The sequence below is a fragment of the Pseudophryne corroboree genome, chromosome 1 (genome assembly GCF_028390025.1).
Source record: "Pseudophryne corroboree isolate aPseCor3 chromosome 1, aPseCor3.hap2, whole genome shotgun sequence".
Classification (NCBI taxonomy): domain Eukaryota; kingdom Metazoa; phylum Chordata; class Amphibia; order Anura; family Myobatrachidae; genus Pseudophryne; species Pseudophryne corroboree.
Genome location: NC_086444.1, coordinates 790,580,399 through 790,602,552, shown reverse-complemented (window position 1 = coordinate 790,602,552; position 22,154 = coordinate 790,580,399). Strand labels below are relative to the sequence as shown.

The 22,154-nt window shown below is 46.3% G+C and overlaps 1 protein-coding gene across 1 annotated transcript in view; it reads left to right on the top strand.

Annotated features, from left to right (window-relative positions):
• Positions 1-22,154, top strand: part of BANK1 (B cell scaffold protein with ankyrin repeats 1) — a 1,166,863-nt gene that overhangs the window by 554,193 nt on the left and 590,516 nt on the right. The window lies entirely within an intron of this gene.

Sequence of the window (22,154 nt, the reverse complement as noted above, 5' to 3'; positions counted from 1 at the left end):
AGCGCCGATTGGCTCGCCGCGTCCCTCTCTGAGTGGCTGCCGCTCCGGGAGCCGCGATTGGCTCCCGGAGGGCGCCAACGTTTGAATCTTCCCGCAGCCTCCGGTCCGGTGCAGGGAAAAGGGTAATCCCTGCACCGGACACCCGCCGCCACGCACCCAGCGCTGGGGACAGACAAACTGCCCCAGCGCTGTCCCCAGCTAGGGACAGCAACACTGATGTGCCCACAGGGCACATCTCTACAGATGCACCGAAAAATAACTCTGTCCCCCAGGACCAGGGTTTCTCTCCTGTGGTGGCTCCAAAGTTCTCACCTTCTAGAGGGTTGCAGGTTAGGCATCCAAGATTGGATTCTGGTGACCACGGACGCGAGTCTCCGAGGTTGGGGAGCAGTCACACAGGGAAAAAAATTCCAGGGAAAATGGTCAAGCCAGGAAGCTTGTCTACACATAAACATTCTGGAATTAAGGGCCATCTACAACGGCCTGCTACAAGCGGAACATCTTCTTCGCGACCGTCCCGTCCTGATTCAGTCGGACAACATAACAGCCGTGGCGCACATAAACCGCCAGGGCGGAACAAAGAGCAGAGTGGCGATGGCGGAGGCCACCAAGATCCTTTGCTGGGCGGAGAAAATATGCAAGCGCCCTGTCAGCGGTCTTCATTCCAGGCGTGGACAACTGGGAAGCAGACTTCCTCAGCAGACACGATCTCCACCCAGGAGAGTGGGGTCTTCATCAAGAGCTCTTTGCAGAAGTGACAAGTCGTTGGGGAATTCCTCAAATAGACATGATGGCGTCTCGCCTCAACAAGAAACTTCAGAGATATTGTTCCAGGTCAAGGGACCCTCAAGCAGTAGCAGTGGATGCTCTGGTGACACCGTGGGTGTTTCAATCGGTCTATGTGTTCCCTCCACTTCCTCTCATCCCAAAGGTGATAAGGATCGTGAGAAGAACAAAGGTTCAGGCGATACTCGTTGTTCCAGATTGGCCTTGGAGGGCCTGGTATCCGGATCTTCAGGAATTACTCACAGGAGATCCTTGGCCTCTTCCTCTAAGAGAGGATCTGTTACAGCAAGGACCGTGCGTGTTCCAGGGCTTACCGCGGTTGCGTTTGACGGCATGGCGGCTGAATGCCAAATCCTAGCTTGGAAGGGTATTCCCGGAGAAGTAACCCCCACCCTACTTAAGGCTAGAAAGGAGGTAACGGCGAAGCATTATCACCGTATCTGGAGAAAATATATGTCTTGGTGGGAATCCAAGAAGGCTCCTTTGGAAGAGTTTCACCTGGGGCGATTTATCCATTTTTTGCAAGCAGGTGTGGATGCGGGGCTGAAGTTAGGCTCCATTAAAGTGCAGGTTTCGGCCTTATCAATTTTCTTTCAAAGGGAATTGGCCTCGCTTCCTGAAGTTCAGACGTTCGTGAAAGGCGTACTACACATACAACCTCCATTTGTGCCCCCAGTGGCTCCATGGGACCTTAACGTGGTGTTACAGTTCCTTACGTCACATTGGTTTGAACCTTTACAAACGGTTGAGTTGAAATTTCTCACTTGGAAAGTGGTCATGCTATTGGCCTTGGCGTCCGCAAGGCGGGTGTCCGAATTGTCAGCTTTCTCTTACAAAAGCCCCTATCTAATCTTTCATGAGGATAGAGCGGAGTTGAGAACTCGTCAACATTTTCTACCGAAGGTGGTTTCTTCGTTTCCTATGAACCAACCTATTGTGGTGCCTGTGGCTACTGAAGCCTTGGCTGATTCAAAGTCTCTTGATGTGGTCAGAGCTTTGAAAATGTATGTAGCCAGAACGGCTCGGGTGAGAAAAATAGAGGCGCTGTTTGTCCTATATGCGGCCAACAAGGTTGGCGCTCCTGCTTCTAAGCAGACTATTGCGCGCTGGATCTGTAATACGGTTCAGCAGGCTCATTCTACGGCTGGATTGCCGTTACCGAAATCGGTGAAAGCCCATTCCACTAGGAAGGTGGGCTCATCTTGGGTGGCTGCCCGAGGCGTCTCGGCATTACAGCTTTGCCGAGCAGCTACTTGGTCGGGGTCAAACACTTTTGCAAAGTTCTACAAGTTTGATACCCTAGCTCAGTGGTTCCCAAACTTTTGTGAGTCACGGCACCCTGGAGTGTCAGATTTTTTTTTCACCCCTAGGCCACAAGTTTCTTATTGAGAAATTTAGAAAAAAATATTGGATTAAGTAAATTATTTTTATATGTCATCCTTAGGGTCAGTTGTGTGGTGAGGGACAAGATTTGCTTCTGTATGTCCACATATTTTATAATTGGCAGCCACCAGCACTGGTTTTGCCTATTAAATTGACAATAAATAAGTTTGAATTGGTCCTTGACAACCAACCTGAGGCACCCCTGCAAGTGTCCAGCGGCACCCCAGGGTGCCACGGCACACAGTTTGGGAACCACTGCCCTAGCTGATGAGAACCTCATGTTTGCTCAATCGGTGCTGCAGAGTCATCCGCACTCTCCCACCCGGTTTGAAGCTTTGGTATAAACCCCATGGTCCTTTTGGAGTCCCCAGCATCCTCTAGGACGAAGGAGAAAATAGGATTTCAATACCTACCAGTAAATCCTTTTCTCTTAGTCCGTAGAGGATGCTGGGCGCCCGACCCAGTGTGGACTCTATCTGCAGTACTTGTATATAGTTATTGCTTAAGTTACACAAAGGTTGTGTTTGGTAAGGGTCAGGCTGTTGCTGATCTATTTTTGTTCACACTGTTAACTGGGTTTAATTAAATGCCATGTTGTACGGTGTGGTGTGGTGTGGTGTGGTGTGGTGTGGTGTGAGCTGGTATGTATCTCACCCTTAGTTTAACAAAATCCTTTTCCTCAAAATGTTCGTCTCCTCTGGGCACAGTTCCTATAACTAAGGTCTGGAGGAGGGCATAGAGGGAGGAGCCAGTTCACACCCATTCAAAGTCTTATAGTGTGCCCATGTCTCCTGCGGATCCCGTCTATACCCCATGGTCCTTTTGGAGTCCCCAGCATCCTCTACGGACTAAGAGAAAAGGATTTACCGGTAGGTATTAAAATCCTATTTTTCATTTTTTTTTTTTTTACATGGTTCTTGAGGTCTGACCAAGGTAATTCCCCAAACATTGGTGGTCATTCCGAGTTGATCGTTCGTTATTTTTTTTCGCAACGGAGCGATTAGTCGCTAATGCGCATGCGCAATGTTCGCAGTGCGACTGCGCCAAGTAAATTTGCTATGCAGTTATGTATTTTACTCACGGCATTACAAGGTTTTTTCTTCGTTCTGGTGATCGTAATGTGATTGACAGGAAGTGGGTGTTTCTTGGCGGAAACAGACCGTTTTATGGGTGTGTGTGAAAAAACGCTGCCGTTTCTGGGAAAAACACGGGAGTGTCTGAAGAAACGGGGGAGTGTCTGGGCGAACGCTGGGAGTGTTTGTGACGTCAAACCAGGAACGAAACTGACTGAACTGATCGCAGTTGCCGATTAAGTCTGGAGCTACTCAGAAACTGCTAAGAAGTGTCTATTCGCAATTCTGCTAATCTTTCGTTCGCAATTTTACTATGCTAAGATTCACTCCCAGTAGGCGGCGGCTTAGCGTGTGCAAAGCTGCTAAAAGCAGCTTGCCAGCGAACAACTCGGAATGACCACCATTGTCAGAACTGATGGTACCTTCCAGCAAGGCTGGGTTCAATCCAGAGATTGGTTTTTTAACCTTGAGAGCTGATTTTTCAGAAGTACTGCTAGAAGAAGATAGAATAGCACATCCTGCAGTCAAAGCAATGGGCTGAGATTTTTGTGCCGAGTTTACAGTATTTGGTGGACTCTCAGCAGATAAGACGGGTGACTTAGAGGAACCTGAACCAATTTCTTTGGGACCATATTTTTCAACAACTGCATCACTGAATGCCCGGACATCCTGAAGAATGGGATCTTCAGCTTCCATCAAGCTGGACACCCATTTCAAAGGCTCCCCTCTAAAGGAATATATCAGATGGAGCACAAGGTTATCTTAATTGATGCTCAAAAATGGTCTAGACAGCATAATGGTGTAGTAGTGTTTGGTTAGCGCAATAAATTGGACTAAGTCCCCATCGAAAACAACAGATGTAGAGATATCAAAGAGTCGGGATCCGCTTCATTCCCATCTGACTGACTGGAGTGCATTGCTGGGACCAGGTCGCTACCGACCTTACTCGAGGCTGTGGCCTCCGGGATACCCTCTGGGGCAGTGACTTTCTGAACCCCACCTGGGGCAGTGACTTTTGGAACCCCCTCTGGGGCAGTGGCCTTCGGGAACCCCGCTGGGGCAGTGGCGTTCGGGAACCCTGCTGGGGCAGTGGCCTTTGGAACCCCCTCTGGGGCAGTGGCCTTCGGAACCCCGTCTGGGGTCAGCACCTCAGATTCTCTTGCTGGGGCCGGACCATCGGACTCCGTCTTTGGGACCGGCTATAAATACCAAATTGTTTCCTTACAAATATTTAAAATGCCCGCTCTAATATATATTGTAGACGCCTGCACATCTTATTACCATTTGCCATGAATGTGCACTATACATCGCAAAACACTGCATCCCATAAGAGAAAACAATACACCCACACATTATCTGAGTTCCAAAGCTCATTGATGTATATATTTGTTATTAAAAGGATATGTATTCAATATATCACAATGTACAGTATACATATAGTTACATGATTACAATTTATACAGTAAGCAGTTAATACATACAGTTACAGGCCAGCGATACAATTACCATATCTTTCTCATAGAAATTCGTACCTCCATATCACTCTCTCTCTCTCTCTGTAAAATCATGCAGGGACTGGTCTAGCAGCACCTCCATCATCGTCTGGGACAAAACAGCAACTGGCAACTGTGTGTCTCTGTAATGTGTTATCTAGTTTGGGGGAGGGAACTTTCTCATTCATGATGAGTCACTAGTCTGTTCGTATGCTAAACAGGTTCAGCCTTGACGACATCAAAAGGGGCTGGCCTGAGCTTCCTGTCCACCACCTGTTTCTGTAAATGTCTATTGTCCTAATAAAAATGACTTTAGCTTTCATACATTTAATCATAACTATTTGTTGCAATGTCCTACAACTTAATAACAAGTATCAAATGAATCTATATATTAATCTGCTTGCTTTAATACCAAATATGACAGGTGTATCTTGCTTCGTTCCAATAATACACATACATGACATTACTCCATTATATCATTTTAAATCATTATGATGTCTGGCGCTTGATATTATTATAATTATGTACTGTATGAAATAAGTGTCGAATCCATCTCTGTGGCATGTCCATGTAAATGCGTGTGTTACCATATATTTCTGTGCTCGCTGCGCGTATTTGCAAGTATAGCGACTTATATGTGTGGAGTCTGTATGTTCTTTCTATGTAATATTTTTTACTTCGACAGTCCACCCTTTGGCAGTAAACAATAACTGCCATCAATTATTAACATAAGAAAAAAAATATTTCAGACACTAATCGGTGACCTAGATGCAAGTATGTATTCATTTCATAAATCAGACACTTGACTATATTTGGGGACGACAGGGAGGAGGACGAGACATTCTCTATATGCACTCCGCGGTCACGGGACCACTGGTTGGGTGTGGGGCAACATTCAACCTATAGAGTATGCTGGGACAGTGCTTTGGCCTATTATGTCTGATTTGTGACGAACATTTCACACATACATGTACCTACGTCTTTGTACACTGATGTTTGGATTCGATTGAGGTTCTGCTGGGTAGATAAAGAAGACACAAACAAATCGTGAAAGTGACATATAAAATTTTTATGATCTACATATTCCTATCATTTTCTGAACATTGTTTCCATTTCTGGAACGTATGCTAGGTCTGTTTAATAATTGAACAAGGGTTATAAGTAGTGTCCCTCCTAAATAACATAAACCTTCGGAGTTCGGGGAGAGCCACTCATACACCTTTCTTCCACATATATTAATGAGCTCTTTATCTGCAATGTGTGAATAACCATTGTCTGATTGTTCCTGATTACCTCTGAACTCCAAAACTACTAGACCTTTGATTTTTTTCTGGCTTTAACAAACTGATCGCCTAATCCTGGGATCCTATAAGGAAATCACTCCTTCCTCCAGAACCAGTTCCAGTCCAACACTCGACTCCTCATAAAAAAACCTTGCAAAAATAGAATGTCAATGACTGGTCTTTCTGCAATCCTTTAGTACGCTCAGGTAGTGTTCAACAGTGCCGCCTCTCAGTCTTCACGGAACAGAGTCTCTTGTGATACTTTTGCGATCTCACTCCATTTACGAGTTCCTTCCGGACTACCGACTTTCCTGCAATGGGAATCGTGGACCCAAGTCTCTCTCTCTTGGCTACTTTCACTGGGATAGTGCTGTCAACAAAACTTGGTATGGTTCTTCCCACCTATTAGGCAACCTGAGCGTAAGAACAATCACACAGTCTCTTGGTTCACAATCAAGACAGTTAGTATTTGGCATACCAGCAATCAACAGTTTCAAGTTCTTTTGTCAAATTCTCAAATGCTGGCTCATCTCTATAAAGTATTGTACTGTCACCTCATTGGTGTATTTCTGATCATTGTGTGGATCAATCATGACATGAGGTTGTCTTCCAAAAACCAAACAAAAACACAAATACCAAAACAAAAACAAATTTCGAAGAGAGTGAAGATCTGGGAGTGGTTCCGATGCTACATAATACTAGTGGCAGTATCTATGATCACAATGGTACAATTTCAAGCTTTGCTCCTACTTTTAGGGGTACCATTATCTACACACAAATTTTTGCGCAATTTTTCTTTGCAGTAAACACAGCAGCATCCGTGGCGGCAGGAAATGCCTCTACCCAGTTTGAGAAAACATCAGTGCACACCAATACATAACAATAATTCCTAAAGGGTGTTAACTGTACGAAGTCGATTTGTATTTCCTGAAAAGATCCATCTGCAGGAGGGATATGGGATGGCTCTGTTGGGATTGCCTTACCAATATTCTTCCTCAAGCAAGTAAGACAGGTCATTGCTTTCTCACCTGCATGAGAAGAAAACCCTGGAGCACTCCAGTAGGCTCTTACCAGCTTGCACATACTGTTATGATTCCCAGCACTCCTGACCAGAGGAGATCTTATGACAATGACCAGAGCGCTGGAATGGAATGCTGGTAACGGGAGCAGGAAAGACTAGTTGCCCCTGGCGCCCTAACTCTATTGTCTCACCCGTGCTATTGGAAATCCCTTGCAAGACTATGGTTTCTTGAGCCCTTGGCAGCCACGTTTGAAGGGTGGATTATGTCTGCCCAACTCCGGTGCCCCCCGGTCTTAATGAGAGACAAAGGGAAATCCGAGGCAGGATGATAACAAGAGGACCTCTGACTGACAACAGGCCAGGGGCAACAAGCTAACTAGCAAAGACCTGAAGTATGTGCGGAAAAACCGCCAGGGAAAAGGACAACCAATAATCCACTTGTCCAATACTCCTACCCAGCACCGCCGGATACCAGAGTGGACCTGTGGAAGCGGAACCCTCCGCAAAATGCTCCAAAACACAAATAATAAATGGTAAAGCGGCCAAGCCGCAACACACGGCAAAGCCGCGACTCACGAACACCACTGGATGTTAAACGGTGATCAGTCAGGACTCCAGGAACAAGATGACAACTTCCGAGTACAGGACTACTGGAGACTGGAACGACCGGATACAGCAAGACTGGAAACAGACTCTCAGCAAACAAGGACAGCATGCAGGAAGCTATTACCGGCATCTGTGAGAAGCCCTGAGAGTGCATATAAACAGGAGTCCTCCAATCAGCTGCTGACAGGGCTGATTACATAAATGCCGTGCAGCTGCCTTGCTGCACGGCCAGGAAACAGGTGCACAATCATTTTAACTGGACCCAGCAACGGGGAACGCGGTCCGCCAGTGGCGTCCCCGTTGCTAGGGTCCGTGCGGCTCAGTGCGCCCGGCGTCTAGCGTTGCCAGGGAGCCGGCGGCTGTACGCGTACGGCGTCCCTGGTTGCTAGGCACCGGGCCGCACCGACGAGCGGACCCCGGCGCCTAACAGTACCCCCCCCCTTGAGGAGGGGTCAAGGAACCCCTAAAGCCAGGCTTCCGAGGAAATTACCGAAAAAATGCCCTCTTGAGCCTCGGGCATGAAGATCCTTATCCAGGACCCAAGACCTTTCCTCTGGACCATAGCCTCTCCAGTGAACCAGAAAATAAAGCCTGCCCCGGGACAATTTGGAATCGAGAACCTTCTCCACCAGGAACTCCTGTTGTCCCTGTACATCCACTGGAGATCTTCCCTGAGAGATCTTCCGAGGAAATCTACTGGAAGAAACGTATGGTTTCAACAGGGAGCAATGAAACGTATTTCCAATCCGGAGAGATCTTGGTAAACGTAACCGGAAAGCAACTGGGTTGACTTTTTTAATAATATGAAATGGTCCAATAAATTTGGGTCCCAATCTAGCCGAGGATTGTCGAAGTCTAATGTTACGAGTCGGCAACCATACCCTATCTCCCACCTTAAAAGTGCAAGGACGTCGGAGCCTGTCAGAAAAAATTTTTCTCTTGAAAGGCCGCTTTTCTGAGAGCAAGGTGCACTTTTTTCCAAATGGCTCTGAGATGGGAGGTTACGGTTAGCGAGGAAACTGAGGAATGTTGAAAAAAAGAATTAGCTCTGGGGTGAAAACCAAAAACTGAAAAGAATGGAGACACATTAGTGGAGGAATGACAAGAATTATTGTAAGCAAACTCCGCCAATGGAAGAAACTCGGACCAATCATTCTGGAGTTTGGCTGAGTACAAACGCAAATACTGTTTCAATGATTGGTTAACTCGCTCGGTTTGCCCGTTGGATTGGGGGTGGTAACCGGATGTTAATGACAATTTCATCTTTAATGAAGCACAAAAACACTTCCAGAATTGTGCAATGAATTGTGGACCCCGATCAGAAACAATATCAGTGGGCAACCCATGAAGTCTGAAAACATGGCGGAGAAACAAAACTGCCAATCCTTGGGCAGATGGCAGTCGGGGAAGAGCAATGAAATGAGCCATCTTGCTAAAACGGTCCACTACCACCCATATGACTCGGAATCCGGCTGAAAGGGGAAGGTCTACCACAAAATCCATGGAAATATGAGACCATGGCCTGAGGGGGACATTTAAGGGCATAAGTTTCCCGATAGGCAAGGAACGGGGAACCTTATGCTGTGCACAAACCTGACATGAAAAAACAAACTCCTTAACGTCTTTAGAAAGACCAGGCCACCATACTGAGCGGGAGACTAACTCAAAAGTCTTAGAGATCCCCGGATGCCCGGAAACTTTGTTATCATGGAACTCAGTCAAAACAGTAGCTCTCAAAAACTCAGGGACGTAAAGACGACCAGCAGGAGTATTTCCAGGAGCTTGGTGTTGAAGCTGTTTTAACTGGGTAAATAAATCTTGTGTGAGGCCTGCCCAAATGACTGAAGATGGAAGTATGGGAGTAACAGGACTGTTATTGTGAACCGGAAGAAAACTGCGTGACAGGGCATCCGCCTTGGTATTCTTGGAACCTGGCCTGAAAGTGATAATAAATTTGAAACGAGTAAAGAATAAAGCCCAACGAGCCTGCCGGGCATTCAGCCACTTAGCTGATTCGATGTATTGCAGGTTTTTATGGTCAGTCAATACTGAAATAGTATGTGTTGCTCCCTCCAGCCAATGCCTCCACTCCTCGAAAGCCCATTTTATTGCCAGTAACTCCAGATTACCAACGTCATAGTTGGATTCAGCGGAGGAGAATTTCCTGGACATAAAGGCACAAGGATGTAGTTCCAGAGACTCCGGATCCTTTTGAGATAGGATAGCCCCCACTCCAACCTCCGAGGCATCAACCTCCACAACGAAGGGCAATTCTGGATTGGGATGTCTGAGGACTGGAGCCGAGACAAAAGCTTGTTTCAGGGCCCGAAAGGACAACTCAGCTTCTCGCGACCAGTTGGTAGGATCCGCTCCTTTCTTTGTCAGAGCCACAATGGGAGCAACCAGGTCGGAAAAAGAATGAATGAACCTCCTATAATAATTTGCAAACCCTAAAAAGCGCTGAATTGCTTTTAAATTGGTGGGTTGCGCCCAACTAAGGATAGCCTGGAGCTTCTTAGGTTCCATGAAAAATCCCCGAGGGGAAATAATGTACCCTAAAAAAGATACCTCCGTGACATGAAACTCACATTTCTCCAGCTTGGCATATAGATGATTCTCACGTAACTTTTGAAGAACCTGACGCACCTGGGTAACATGTTGTTCAATTGAGTCAGAATAAATCAGGATGTCGTCTAAGTAAACGACCACGAATTTCCCTAGGAAGTCACGGAGCACATCGTTAATGAGGTCCTGGAAAACTGCTGGAGCGTTAGACAAGCCGAACGGCATCACCAGGTACTCGTAGTGACCCGACTGAGTACTGAAGGCCGTCTTCCACTCATCTCCAGACTTGATTCGGATGAGATTATACGCTCCTCTTAGGTCAATTTTAGAAAAAATCACAGCCGAACGCAGCTGATCAAAGAGGACAGAAATCAGCGGCAGAGGATAAGTATTTTTTACTGAGATTTTATGCAGGGCTCTAAAGTCAATGCAAGGTCTAAGCGAGCCATCCTTTTTCTCCACAAAGAAGAAGCCTGCACTTAAAGGAGATTTTGATGGCCTAATAAATCCTTTCCCTAGGCTCTCCTTAACATAATCATTCATGGCCGCAGTTTCTGGCCCGGATAAAGCATATAACCTTCCCTTTGGCAATGTGGCACCAGGAATTAGCTCAATAGCACAATCATAAGGCCGATGTGGAGGCAGAATGTCTGCATTGCCCTTGGAGAACACATCAGCAAACTCTTGGTATTCCACGGGAATGAGTTCAGGAATGGCAGCTGCTATTCTGACTGGAAACGTAATACATTCCTTATCACAGAAGGTACCCCATTGTGAAATCTCCCCCGACCGCCAATCAATGGTGGGATTATGAAAGGCCAGCCAAGGGTGACCCAGAACCACTGGAACTGCTGGGCAATGGGTAAGGAAGAACTCGATTTTTTCAGAATGAAGAGCTCCTACCGTAAGTAGTACAGGAAGTGTACAGAGGGAAATAACCCCATTGGACAGCGGACTCCCATCTAAGCCATGCATGGTGACACACCTACCAAAAGATAACTGAGGAATGCCTAAGGCCTTAGCCCAAGTTAAATCCATAAAGTTTCCTGCAGCTCCACTGTCAACAAAAGCCGACACTGAAGAACTGAGGCTGCCAAAGGAAACTTTAGCTGGGACTAAAAGGGAGTTATTCGAGGAGATAAGCTGCAGACCTAGGTGAACCCCCTCACAATTCACCTGGTCGAGGCGTTTCCAGACTTGTTCGGACAATTACGAGCAAAATGTCCCTTACCCCCACAGTACAAACAAAGACCAGAGTTTTGCCTTCTGGCTCTTTCTTCAGGAGACAGCCGGGAGAGACCCATCTGCATGGGCTCCTCTACGTCCTCAGGAATGGAATATACACATGGAGTTGACCTGACAGGTGCTCCTTTTTCAGCCCTCCGCTCTCTGAGACGACGATCAATCTTAATAGAAAGCTCCATGAGTTTATCGAGAGTCTCAGGAGCGGGATACTGAAGGAGACTGTCTTTTATAGACTCTGATAAGCCGAGGCGAAACTGACTGCGCAGGGCTGGGTCATTCCAGCCACAGTCGTTCGACCAACGGCAAAACTCCGTACAATAAACCTCTGCAGGATTCCTACCCTGTCTGAGAGCGTGCAACTGACCTTCAGCGGATGCCTCTCTATCAGGGTCATCATACAATAGCCCTAAAGACCCAAAAAAGGCGTCTACTGACAACAAGGCCGGATCCTCTGCTTTTAAACCAAATGCCCAGGTCTGAGGATCCCCCTGGAGCAAAGAAATAATAATCCCAACCCGCTGAGATTCAGTACCCGAGGAGATCGGTCTTAAACGAAAATAAAGTTTACAGGATTCTTTAAAATTAAAAAACTCTTTCCTATCACCAGAAAAACGGTCAGGCAAATGCATTTTTGGTTCAGGGACTACCTTTGGGGAAGTTCGCAAAAGATCTTCCTGCGACTTCACCCGAAGGGAAAGATCCTGAACCATCTGAGTAAGTTCTTGAATCTGGCTGACTAAGAGCTGACCAGGATTTGGCCCTAAACCTGTTGGATTCATGAGGCCGATAAACTCTTACAAAACTGAATGAGAAAAAAATTAAACCCCGTTTAATTTTAAGTTTTGGTGTGGCCGGTAATAATGTTATGATTCCCAGCACTCCTGACCAGAGGAGATCTTATGACAATGACCAGAGCGCTGGAATGGAATGCTGGTAACGGGAGCAGGAAAGACTAGTTGCCCCTGGCGCCCTAACTCTATTGTCTCACCCGTGCTATCGGAAATCCCTTGCGAGACTATGGTTTCTTGAGCCCTTGGCAGCCACGTTTGAAGGGCGGATTATGTCTGCCCAACTCCGGTGCCCCCCGGTCTTAATGAGAGACAAAGGGAAATCCGAGGCAGGATGATAACAAGAGGACCTCTGACTGACAACAGGCCAGGGGCAACAAGCTAACTAGCAAAGACCTGAAGTATGTGCGGAAAAACCGCCAGGGAAAAGGACAACCAAAAATCCACTTGTCCAATACTCCTACCCAGCACCGCCGGATACCAGAGTGGACCTGTGGAAGCGGAACCCTCCGCAAAATGCTCCAAAACACAAATAATAAATGGTAAAGCGGCCAAGCCGCAACACACGGCAAAGCCGCGACTCACGAACACCACTGGATGTTAAACGGTGATCAGTCAGGACTCCAGGAACAAGATGACAACTTCCGAGTACAGGACTACTGGAGACTGGAACGACCGGATACAGCAAGACTGGAAACAGACTCTCAGCAAACAAGGACAGCATGCAGGAAGCTATTACCGGCGTCTGTGAGAAGCCCTGAGAGTGCATATAAACAGGAGTCCTCCAATCAGCTGCTGACAGGGCTGATTACATAAATGCCGTGCAGCTGCCTTGCTGCACGGCCAGGAAACAGGTGCACAATCATTTTAACTGGACCCAGCAACGGAGAACGCGGTCCGCCAGTGGCGTCCCCGTTGCTAGGGTCCGTGCGGCTCAGTGCGCCCGGCGTCTAGCGTTGCCAGGGAGTCGGCGGCTGTACGCGTATGGCGTCCCTGGTTGCTAGGCGCCGGGCCGCACCGACGAGCGGACCCCGGCGCCTAACACATACCTTCCCTACCCTAGGTGAGTCAGATAATATGCCGCCTCAGCTAGGCTTGGGAGATATGCTCTGGGGGCCACTGGCTTACCGTGTCCACCTCTCCAGAGTCCTGGGGACTCCTAACCATACCCCTTCGACTTCCAGACCTCCTTTTCCTGTAGGGAACACACATTTGTATCTTAATTTAACTGTTGTGTGTTTGCAATGTAGAGTATCATGAGCATAACTCAAAAAAAAAATCTCTAGAGGAGAGAAAGAAGAAAATGAGAAAAAAATGTCAGGTTTGCCATTCACCAACAGGCATATTAGTGTCTATACAAAATTTCCCTTCACCAGTATTCTCATCCTTCCTCCACCCTTTGTGCATGACAAGGCACACTGCAGTAATACTGGTGTTATCGTGCTGTTGATATATACTGGGTTTGGGCAGAACTCTGAAGGACCTAGGCATGTGGAGTTTGAACTGTACTTGGGTCCATGTATTGTACCACCCTGCGTGAACGTAAAAGATGAAGAGGAAACTGTAGAGAAACAGAATAGAGGTTGGTGACAGATGAGTTTGTAGAGGTGGAGAAGATTTTATAAAAATTTGACAACTGGATTGGGCACTACGGGGAAGTGATTCTCTACTTGGTCTACTCCCCTTAAAAAAAATTCTGTGTTTATCGTATCGCTATTGGGACTATCCCAGCCATCAATCCAATGTCCTGTCCATCCTAAATTCATAGGGAACCCGGTATCTGTGAGATAATTTCCTCTACCTGTGATGGACATGAATCTAGAATCATGAAATGTAACATTAGTCTTCGTGGGATATATGTATCATATCTAACAAAGCTCCTGTTAAGTTAATCAGGGGCCATTTCTGCTAAGAAAAAGAAGCAAAAGTTTAGAGGCCCCATCTTAACCCCAGCAAGTTTTATCAAAAGGGTAAAGTTGCATTTATTCCGTTCTTCCCATTAACCGAATCTGTGTTTTCTATATGGCTCGAGATTCCTTACTATATGTCCCTTGGTCCCGTCTATGTGTTTAATAATGGGGCTTGTGTTTTCTGCCTATTGACTATGTGTTCTACTACTCCTACAATCTCTGGCAAAATGCCCTTCCTTCCTACAAGTGTAACATATTATTGACCATTAGGGATCTGGGGTTTGGACTGAAGGGTCTTTCCTGTATGTGCCAGTATACTTACCGTCCTCAACCTCTCCACCTGTTGTTCTCTGCGCCTAGCACTATTCTTGTGATGTTCAATAGCACACTTTCTAAGATTAGCTACTGTGACCCCTTTCCAATTTTGCAAAGAAGTCTGCACCCTGACGCTCAATGCCTTATTGAGCCCGTCCATTAGCACAGAGACAGCCACCTCCCATTTGCCGAATTAGTGTTTACCAGTGATCTTATCCAGATGGAGAGTTTTCTATTATTGCAAAAGACAAAAAAAAATAAGTTTAACAAGCTTCTAGGTCATGCAAAGTATTTCATTCAATCCTTCTCATCCCGTATTAAGGGTCTGTACATGGTCCAACAAACATTTCCGAGCTCATCTTGACTAGGGGCATTATTAGGAATGAATACTTCTTATATGGTAACTGAAAGAAATACCCGGGGGTTACCCTGTCTCTGTCCGCTTTCCTACTGGCAAATACTAATGTGCGGACAGGTTTTTTTTCTCCATTTCTGACGTTACTTTCTTGATTTTTGTTTGATTTTTGGGTTTTACTATATATGTACACGAATGATACCATACTTACCAGTTCCACTGGTCTCAGCCACTTCCCCCGCAGGCTACTGCTCTTCTTTTACCAGTTGGATACTCCTCTGGGTGCATGAGAAATGGCTGAAAACAATCAGGTCACCTTCTCCTCCTAAATAAAATTTCAACATTCATTAGTACATATATAGGTTACAGTCATATTTTTAATATTTTTATTATTTTCTATAGTTTGTATGCTGGCCGTAACTGCTTCCACATCTACATAAGGTGGTGTACTTGCATTCTCTTTTTTTTTTCTTGTTTATTGTTGCTACAAGTTCAAACAGTTCTTATATTTCCATTCTTGTCTTATATGACTTTTGTTAGACCTACCACCTGCAATACCTTAGGATCAAACTCACCAACCCCTCTTGCTGCCACAGGTTTAAACAATTTGTATGTCTGACCCTTTGTTTTCTGGATTTTATCAGACATATTTTAATACCTACATTCTGCAGTACATCTGGTTCAAAGCTACCCACCCTAGGGAATGATACCCTATCATTGTCAGTCATACGTAACCATTCATTGCAAAAAGCCTCCGTGTGTGAACCATATTTTTCACACATAATAAACCTTGCTGACCCTCTCGGCCACAATTCTGACCTTCTCGGTCCCACTTTTTCAGCCTGAACCCTAGCTACCAAACGCCCACTGCTTGTGCAATTGGATCCCATCGTGGACTTTTTGCCAATAAACGCAATCCCCAATGCACACTGCAAATAGATGGTGAAAGACACCTAGCGCTTTCACTTGCTCCTTCTCCGCTGAGTACCACGACTCACTCCAATAGTGAACACCGCGTACCCAGTGAGGCCCTATTGTTTCTATTTACTGGAATTGTTAGGAGTGACATTACTCCATTATATAATTTTAAATCATTATGATGTCTGGCGCTTGATATTATTATAATTATGTACTGTATGAAATAAGTGTCGAATCCATCTCTGTGGCATGTCCGTGTAAATGCGTGTGTTACCATATATTGCTGTGCTCGCTGCGCGTATTTGCAAGTATAGCGACTTATATGTGTGGAGTCTGTATGTTCTTTCTATGTAATATTTTTGACTTTGACAGGACCATCGGACTCCCTCTCTGGGACCGGACCATCGGACTCCCTCTCTGGGACCGGACCATCGGACTCCCTCTCTGGGACCGGACCATCGGACTCCCTCTCTGGGACCGGACCATCGGACTCCCTCTCTGGGACCGGACCATCAGACTCCCTCTCTGGGACCGGACCATCAGACTCCCTCTCTGGGACTGGACCATCGGAATCCCACTCTGGGACCGAACCTTCTTCAAAGATCCCTTCTGGGGTTGTACTTCTCGAGTTCCCTTCTGGAGCTATAGCTCTAGATACCCTTTCTGGGGTTGTGCCTTTAAAGTCCCTACTTGGGGTAAAGGCTTCTAAGACCCCTTCTGGGATTGATACCTGAGCTATTATATTTGATGCCCCTCTTTGACCCTGAGCATTGGGCACCGCTCCTAGACCCTGAGCATCGGGCACCTCTCCTAGGCCATGAGCATCAGGCACCGCTCCTTGGCCCTTAGCGTCGGGCACCGCTCCTGGGCCCTGAGCATCGGGCACCGCTCCTGGGCCCTGAACATCGGGCACCGCTCCTGGGCCCTGAGCATCGGGCACCGCTCCTGGGCCCTGAGCATCGGGCACCGCTCCTGGGCCCTGAGCATCGGGCACCGCTCCTGGGCACTGAGCATCGGGCACCTCTCCAGGGCCCTGAGCATTGGGCACCGCTCCTGGGCCCTGAGCAACGGGCACCACTCTTGGGCCCTGAGCATCAGGCACCACTCTAGGACCCTGAGCATCAGGCACCACTCCAGGACCCTGAGCATCAGGCACCACTCCAGGACCCTGAGCATCAGGCACCACTCCAGGACCCTGAGCATTGGGCACCACTCCAGGACCCTGGGCATCGGGCACTGCTTCAGGACCCTGGGCATCGGGTACCGCTTCAGGACCCTGGGCATCGGGTACCACTTCAGGACTCAGAGATTCCACTACCAGGGTTTGCAACTCTGATTCAACAGGAAAGTCGAGAGAGGAGAGAAACATTCTCCTTTGGTTCCTGAATCTATAATGGGGCTCCTTAGCCCAAGGACCCCAATTATAGAACAGAGTGCTTTTTAGTGTGGGTTTTGTGACAAGTACCTCTGCCACAGTAGAGACAGGAGTAGGTCTTGAATCCTGACTCAACTTGGCCAGAGGGCAGGACTTGTCACCACACTTTGACTTACAGAAGTCACAGGTCTGCAGATAGTGGCCTAAACCCCCACAATATAGGCATAAATTTAAGTTTCTGCGATGCAGATGCTCCTCTTCTGAGAGCCTGGGCTGCAGAAAACTTTTAAACCTTTTCTCTCCAACCAAACCTGAGGATTCTCTTGTCACAACATTCTGAGCAAAAGTCTCTTTAGAGATAGATGAACTCTCAACAAATTCAGGCAGGATAAGCAAAATTTTGGTCAGAAGGTTTTGCAGTTGTTTTAAGGATTGCTGCAAAACTTCCAGCCGCTCAGGTTTCAAAGCCCTAAAAGCAGAGTTCAGGGCTGAGAGAGATGCCTGCAGGGCTTGCATAGGCATAGGAGGATTTCAAACTAGACAAGACAAGACAAGAGTGGGCTGGATTCTGAACTAGACAAGACAAGACTTGGCTGGATTCTGAACTAGACAAGACAAGACTGGACTGGATTCTAGACAAGACAAGACTGGACTGGATTCTAGACAAGACTGGACTGGACTGGATTCTAGACAGGACTGGATTCTAGACAGGACTGAATTCTGAACACTGGACTGGATTATGAACACTGGACTGGATTATGAACTCTGGACTGGATTATGAACACTGGACTGGACCAAAAAAGAAAAAACTACTTTGTTTCTTTTTTGTTGTAGGGCTGGTGATAATGTTACGTTCACTGTACTTGGTACTCCTGAAACTGGGTGGATGAGCCCCAAGTACAGGAACGTAATGCTGGAGTGGGAACGGAGTTCCGCAGCAACCCCTACAGAACCCCTGACTCCGTTGTACCACCCGTGTGGTCAGTCTACGCCTGCGAGACTATGTTTGCTAGGGCCCACGGCAGCCACGTTTGAAGGGCGGATTATGTCTGCCCAACTCTGATGCCCCCCGGTCTTAGTTGGAGACAAGGCGTAAACTGAGATGGGGCGAGAACGAGGGGAACCTCTAACTAAACAGAAACCCGAGTTAGGGGCAACTACAGAACTCAAACAAAAGTACGTGCGTCTCAGCCGCCAAGACGAACTACAACAAAGGAAATGCTGACCACACGCCGACACAATACTGTTGTGTACCGGCGATGACAGCATACGCAGAACCCTCTGCAGAAAATCCAAAGCAAATATAACAAGAAGCTATGGCCAAGGCCGTAAGGTGCGACAAAGCCGCTACTCACAACACCGGTGCTAATACAGGCAGGTGAACGGGAACCCGAGTCCGCAGGTACAGGCTCACAGGAATGGAAAGCTGGAAGGATTCCAACAACAGGCCACAGGACACCAGGACTCAGGATTACAGGATCAAAGGCAGACAAAACTCAGGATTCCAGGACAGGAACGCTCCAGGGCAGGAAGCAGCTCACAAGAAGTTCCAGACTCTGACAGAGCTGCGTACACAGGATTCCAGTATCAGACAGGGCCTGGACACAGATGCAATACTGGACAACACACTAATCAGGAACATACAGGTATCTTAACAGAATGTCTATCACCAGCTCAAAACTGCATAGCTAGCTAGGTAATAAGGGAACACGCCCCAATCAGGATGGCTGGAAGCCAGGCACAAGATAATGACCAGAATAGCTGCAGGTGAGAGTAACACAGACAAGAGCCAGATTGCAGTACAGAGACTTACCACATAATGATCAACTATCAGACAGGTGAGGCTAAACACATAGAAACAGGATGTAATTACACCGACTCACCACCGGCGGCCAACAAGTCTTCTAAACCATTGCAATGGAAATCCTGGCATGCGAACAGAACTATAGTACAAAATACATAAACGGAAAGCAAACAGGAATGAACCACTACTTGTGGTTCATAACACCAGTGGGACAGAGGGTGAAGAGGAGGCAGAGGGTGACAGGGGAAGGCAGTAGATGACACCATGTAAATGCGCTCAAAAATTGTGAATAAGTGAATAAAGCCTGTACCAAATAATTAAAATCTTATCTGAGCAATGGAACTTCCTAGGTACTCAATTCCACCAAAAGATCTCAAAAGAAGACAAAAGAAAACTCACAACAATTATTTAGCCATAAGAACCAATAACATACGGTATTTAAATGTGTAACTCAACATGGCAGTCAACACCAAAAGTCTCAGACGTAGCTTCAGCCTCCTAATCTCTTAACTTCACCCCTATTTTATATATATATATATATATATAGTCTTTTCATATGTGTCTGGCACTCGGTACAATAATGTAAATAGTGCTGCGGTGCCTTCTGTGTGAGGTAAAAACCACCACTATAAAGTCAAATGGTGTGATGGCGGCACTCAGCAGACTCCAATCAGTAGGTTAAATGATAAAAAAATTATTAGCTATGGACCAACATGTTTTGGAGACTCATCTCTGTCCTCTGGCCCTGAGAAACATGTCGGCCCATGGCTAATACATTTTTTATCATTTGACCTATTGATTGGAGTCTGCTGAGTGCCACCATCACACCATTTGACTATATATATATATATATATATATATATGAAATGTTCAATATGAATACAATCCAGGAGACAGAAAAATACCAGTCAGACTTAATCTTAGATGAAACTGCTTAAGTATCCAAAAATACAAGAGCCAGGCAGGGTGGGTGCCATAATACTAGTAAGTCGGCACAATTCTAGCATACCCTCTACATGGGTGTAGCATGGGATGCCGGCGGCCGGGCTCCCGGCGGCCAGCATACCGGCGCCGGGAGCCCGACCGGCTGCATACCAACAGCATGGCGAGCGCAAATGAGCCCCTTGCGGGCTCGCTGCGCTCACCACGCTGTGGGCACGGTGGCGCGCTACGCGCGCCACGCTATTTTATTCTCCCTCCAGGGGGTCGTGGACCCCCACGAGGGAGAAGAAATGTTGGTATGCCGGCTGTCGGCTTACCGTGTCCACCTGTCCAGAGTCCTGGGGACTCCTAACCATACCCCTTCGACTTCCAGACCTCCTTTTCCTGTAGGGAACACAAATTTGTATCTTAATTTAACTGTTGTGTGTTTGCAATGTAGAGTATCATGAGCATAACTCAAAAAAAAAAATCTCTAGAGGAGAGAAAGAAGAAGAAAATGAAAAAAAAATGTCAGGTTTGCCATTCACCAACAGGCATATCAGTGTCTATACAAAATGTCCCTTCACCAGTATTCTCATCCTTCCTCCACCCTTTGTGCATGACAAGGCACACTGCAGTAATACTGGTGTTATCATGCTGTTGATATATACTGAGTTTGGGCAGAACTCTTAAGGACCTAGGCATGTGGAGTTTGAACTGTACTTGGGTCCATGTATTGTACCACCCTGCGTGAACGCAAAAGATGAAGAGGAAACTGTAGAGAAACAGAATAGAGGTTGGTGACAGATGAGTTTGTAGAGGTGGAGAAGATTTTATAAAAATTTGACAACTGGAATGGGCACTACGGGGAAGTGATTCTCTACTTGGTCTACTCCCCTTAAAAAAAATTCTGTGTTTATCGTATCGCTATTGGGACTATCCCAGCCATCAATCCAATGTCCTGTCCATCCTAAATTCATAGGGAACCCGGTATCTGTGAGATAATTTCCTCTACCTGTGATGGACATGAATCTAGAACCATGAAATGTAACATTAGTCTTCGTGGGATATGTGTATCATATCTAACAAAGCTCCTGTTAAGTTAATCAGGGGCCATTTCTGCTAGGAAAAAGAAGCAAAAGTTTAGAGGCCCCATCTTAACCCCAGCAAGTTTTGTCAAAAGGGTAAAGTTGCATTTATTCCGTTCTTCCCATTAACCGAATCTGTGTTTTCTATATGGCTCGTGATTCCTTACTATATGTCCCTTGGTCCCGTCTATGTGTTTAATAATGGGGCTTGTGTTTTCTGCCTATTGACTATGTGTTCTACTACTCCTACAATCTCTGGCAAAATGCCCTTCCTTCCTACAAGTGTAACATATTATTGACCATTAGGGATCTGGGGTTTGGACTGAAGGGTCTTTCCTGTATGTGCCAGTATACTTACCGTCCTCAACCTCTCCACCTATTGTTCTCTGCGCCTAGCACTATTCTTGTGATGCTCAATAGCACACTTTCTAAGATTAGCTACTGTGACCCCTTTCCAATTTTGCAAAGAAGTCTGCACCCTGACCCTCAATGCCTTATTGAGCCCGTCCATTAGCACAGAGACAGCCACCTCCCATTTGCCGAATTAGTGTTTACCAGTGATCTTATCCAGATGGAGAGTTTTCTATTATTGCAAAAGACAAAAAAAAAAAGTTTAACAAGCTTCTAGGTCATGCAAAGTATTTCATTCAATCCTTCTCATCCCGTATTAAGGGTCTGTACATGGTCCAACAAACATTTCCGAGCTCATCTTGACTAGGGGCATTATTAGGAATGAATACTTCTTATATGGTAACTGAAAGAAATACCCGGGGGTTACCCTGTCTCTGTCCGCTTTCCTACTGGCAAATACTAATGTGCGGACAGGTTTTTTTTCTCCATTTCTGACGTTACTTTCTTGATTTTTGTTTGATTTTTGGGTTTTACTATATATGTACATGAATGATGCCATACTTACCAGTTCCACTGGTCTCAGCCACTTCCCCCGCAGGCTACTGCTCTTCTTTTACCAGTTGGATGCTCCTCTGGGTGCATGAGAAATGGCTGAAAACAATCAGGTCACCTTCTCCTCCTAAATAAAACTTCAACATTCATTAATACATATATAGGTTACAGTCATATTTTTCATATTTTTATTATTTTCTATAGTTTGTATGCTGGCCGTAACTGCTTCCGCATCTACATAAGGTGGTGTACTTGCTTTCTCTTTTTTTTTTCTTGTTTATTGTTGCTACAAGTTCAAACAGTTCTTATATTTCCATTCTTG